The sequence below is a fragment of the Triticum aestivum genome, chromosome 2B (assembly GCF_018294505.1).
Source record: "Triticum aestivum cultivar Chinese Spring chromosome 2B, IWGSC CS RefSeq v2.1, whole genome shotgun sequence".
Lineage (NCBI taxonomy): Eukaryota > Viridiplantae > Streptophyta > Magnoliopsida > Poales > Poaceae > Triticum > Triticum aestivum.
Window position 1 is genome coordinate 415,275,471 of NC_057798.1, and position 4,369 is coordinate 415,279,839.

General features: G+C 48.4%; 1 long non-coding RNA gene across 1 annotated transcript; it reads left to right on the plus strand.

Moving 5' to 3' along the window:
• The first annotated feature begins 255 nt into the window (after positions 1 to 255).
• Positions 256 to 1,454, plus strand: LOC123041312 (uncharacterized). The gene is made up of 2 exons (XR_006418467.1): positions 256 to 428; positions 1,425 to 1,454. It is a non-coding gene; the product is annotated as an uncharacterized lncRNA (long non-coding RNA).
• Positions 1,455 to 4,369: the final 2,915 nt, after the last annotated feature.

A 4,369-nucleotide genomic window follows, 5' to 3' on the forward strand; every position in this document is an offset into this window, starting at 1 on the left:
ATTGTCAGGTCATGTTGTCAGGTCATGTTGAAAGTAAAATAGGACCTTGCTGTGTTTGGGACCAAATTGTTATTTGGCTATTCTAGCTGGCTTTTTTTAGCGAATTGTAACTTGTGTGAAGCTGAAACAAAGTTAACTTACATGCTCCTATATGCTCAGCTGAATTATTATAACATGTCTATCCAGTTTGCAGTTATTCTTACAATGTTATCTTGGCATATTTTGCAGAAAGGTACCAAGAGGGTGCAATTTGTTAGGAACTTGATTAGGGAGGTTGCTGGATTCGCTCCCTATGAGAAATGTATCACTGAGCTTCTTAAGGTTGGAAAGGACAAGCGTGCACTCAAGGTCGCCAAGAGAAAGCTTGGTACTCACAAGAGAGCAAAGAAGAAGAGAGAGGAGATGTCAAGTGTCCTTAGGAAGATGAGGTGTGTAACCACTCTGACTCACCATTTATATTATGAACATTATTTTTCTGACCATGTTCATTAGGTTTTGCTTGATTGAATTACAGATGGTTGTATGATTATAAGAGTCACACCTGTGTGCGGGATGGTCTCAAGTCAAGTTAACAATATCTGCCAAAACCTAATACAAATGAATCATATGAATAAAAATGATTGATGCAGAATCCAAAATGGCAACTGGCATACATTGCTAGCAAAGTACTATTTCAATTGATCAGAGTTTTGAGTTGGCTCTGTGGCAAAACAATGTTAAGCACGCTTTATAAGCACGCTTTATAAGCACGCTTTCAGCACTAATTTAAGCTGTTGCCAACTTCTGCAGAACTTAAACTTGGCTTGCTGACTAAATAATACTACCTCCGATCTATAATAAGTGTCGCAGTTTTGAACTAACCCCGGTTCAAAACTGCAATACTTATTTTGGATCAGAGGGAATACTACGTTAAGTTGCCTTCTGCTATTTGATCTCACAACTTTTTCTTCCAAGTACTGAATTTGACTTGTATCATTTGTAAGAATTGTGGACTCTTCATTCCAGCCCCAAATATCTACTGTGTATCCTATTTTTTGCTTATGTCACACATTATCTTTATTGGTTAAGCTAAGGAACTCTCCCTTGTGTGCAGAAAAATAGTGCCCATCAGGACCAAAACAATTAAAGCCAGTCAAAAGGATTAGTAGAAATCGAGGCCCTCGCCTGACATGCATCTAGTCGAGGGCATTGGTCGCACGCTCAATTGAAATAGTACTTTGCTAGCAATGTATGTCAAGTTAACAATCGAAGTGCATACAGAAAACACAGAATTAATGCAGAATCCAAAATGCAAAGTGTTCTTTAGGTTTTTCTTTTTTCTGACCATGTTCATGTCTTCTACTTTCAGGCAAGAATAGTTGCAATTCTGTTTTGCTGCAACAGTTGGTATATAAATGACTAAAATGTTCTCACGTGATATGCAGGTCTGCTGGTGGTGGTGGTGCTGGTGACAAGAAGAAATAGAGATGGGGCTCACGGGGGATGCGAGGGGGAGAGGGGGAGAGGAGGAGGGGGAGCTCACAGGGGCGACGAGGTCCGGGTGGTGGTGTGGGTGCTCCGGCGACGGTGGTGTGGACGGGGCGGCGTCCGGGCCACCGGCGACGAGGGCGGCGGGGCGATGGCGAGTCGGCCTGGCCACCGGAGTCGGCCGGGCGAGGTCAACGGCAAGCGCCCCCTCTTCCTCCTCCTTCTCCGTGGGGAAAGCGGCAGGGCGGCGGCGTCGGGAGAGGAGAGGGCAGCGTCGCGGCGTCTCACGGCGTCGGGGCGGCGTCGCGGCGTCGGGGCGGCGTCGAGGCGGCGGGGCAGCGGCGTCGGGAGAGGAGAGGAGAGGGGAAGGGGATCGAGGGCGAGGGCGAGAAGGGGATCGAGGGCCGGGGAGGAAAAATATGGATGGGGGCACAATACTAATGGCGCACCACCCCCCGGTGCGCCATAAGTATATCCACACTAATGACGCACCTCACCCTGGTGCGCCATTAGTATTTTTTTTGATTTCTGCTCGAGCCAACAGGTTATCTCCCACCTGACCTGATCCACACCAAGTCCCCTCTACTAGCTCGACTGGTCAGTAGCCAGTTCTCACACCAGGAGGTCCTGGGTTCGACTCCCAGGCTCCACAAATTTTTTTTATCATTTAAAAAGCTGTTTGATACTTATTTATGTTTAAATATGTTCAAACTTGTTTAAATAATAACAGTAATATTTTTTTATAAGACAGTAGCATTTAAAAAGCTGTTTGATACTTATTTTTTTATAAGACGGTGCGCGGGGTGCGGGGGGTCGGCGGCGGCGGTTGGGTAGGGGAATCGAGGGCGCGGTGGGTCGGCGGCGGCGGCCGGTGGACTTGGGGGGTGCTCGGCGCCGAGGGGGACCGGATCTGGCGAGGTGGGATAGCGGTCGAGATGGAGGGGGATCGAGGTGGGCTCCACAAATTTTTTTTTAGCATTTAAAAAGCTGTTTGATACTTATTTGTGTTTAAATATGTTCAAACTTGTTTAAATAATAACAGTAATATTTTTTTTATAAGACAGTAGCATTTAAAAAGCTGTTTGATACTAAATTTTTTTTATAAGACGGTGCGCGGGGTGCGGGAGGTCGGCGGCGGCGGTTGGGTAGGGGAATCGAGGGTGCGGGGGGTCGGCGGCGGCGGCCGGTGGACTGGGGGGTGCTCGGCGGCGAGGGGGGCCGGATCTGGCAAGGTGGGATAGCGATCGAGATGGAGGGGGATCGAGATCGAGTCTCCATGAAATTTAAAAATATTCATGATAGTTCAAAAAGTACCCATGAAATACAATCGAGAAATGAAGGCTACGATTTAAATACAATCGATCTTAGCTAGCTATCTGTTCACAATCTTCTTGCCCTTCTTTTTCGCAAATGGAGTTCTTCTGTGGAACGGACGTCCTTTAGGTAGGGTGGTCCTGCTTCTTCTTGTGGTGTATGCTGCTACTTCATCATCATCGTCATGTTCGATCCTCGGGTCGCCGTACTTGTCGAAGTCTTGCTCATTGGCTACTCCATCCATTCCGATGATCTTCCTTTTGCCTCTCCTCACGACAACACGACTGGGCTTTGGCGGGTCGGTAATGAAGAAGCATTGGTCCACTTGGGAAGCCAGTACCCATGGCTCATTTTTCGCGGTGACGTTTGCGCCCGCGGTCTTGGATTTGGCTTTGGGTATAACCATGGTGGTGAAATACCGGTCTTCTTTTATGACGTTCTTGGCCCATCTGACACGGAACATCGGGACCTTCTCTCCAGCGTAGCTCAGCTCCCAGATCTCCTCGATCCTTCCGTAGTATCTGTCCTTGTCGTTACCGGTGTAGGATTCCATCGTTACCCCGGAGTTCTGATAACCATCGCTCTTCATGTCCTTGGCCTCGGTGTAGAATGTGTAGCCGTTGATATCGTACGCCTTATAGGTCATCAGGTTGTGCTCGGCGCCCTGTGACAAGGCGAATATGAGTTGTTCTTCCGCGGAAGAATCCTCATGTAAAGGGTACGACAGAAGCTTATGCTTGAACCAACGCGTGAAACATGAGTTGTGCTCTTTGAGTATATCTCCGTCCGTCCTCTGTTGGCCTCGGTCATTGTACGTCTTTTTAATAAAGATTTTGTGCTCTACCAACCAAGGATCGACCACGTCTATGTGTTGTAGCGCGACTAGGTTTGCTCTTTCAAAGTCGGCGAGTCGACCCTCGAAGTCGACATGCATTTCGCGGCGACCCTCGCGGTGACCCCATCCATATACCACTGCAGACGAGGAGTGATCGGAAAGTACCACACCACTTTTCGAGGAGTTTTCTTCCTCTTCTTGTATCGAGTGACACCGCACACCAGACATATTGTAGACTCCGCGTGCTCGTCCCGATAAATGATGCAATTGTTCATGCACACATGGTATTTCATGTGCGGTAAATCCAGAGGACACACGATTTTCTTCGCCTCCTCCAAACTGGTCGGGCACTTGTTCCCCTTGGGAAGACGTTCGTGCCAGAATGACATGTTCTCGTCGAAGCATGCGTCGGTCATTTTGTGTTTTACCTTCATCTCCAGGGCCATGAGCGTTACTTTCAGGCGGGTATCCTCGGGCCTGCATCCTTCATACAATGGAGTAACCGCGTCTAACTCAAGTTGATCCATCTTGGCTTTCTCTCGGGCGGCAGCTCTTGCGTTATCCGTCTGCTTGAGAAGCAGCTCTTGAATATGAGGGTCCTGCACCCAGCCCATCGATGGTCCAGCGTCGTCTGCTCCGCCGGCATCATCATCTTCATGATCATGCCCGTCGCCTGCTCCGGCATCTTCCTCATCATCATGTCCTGCATCTTCTACATGATGACTGTGTACAGCATCACAGTCGTGATCATCT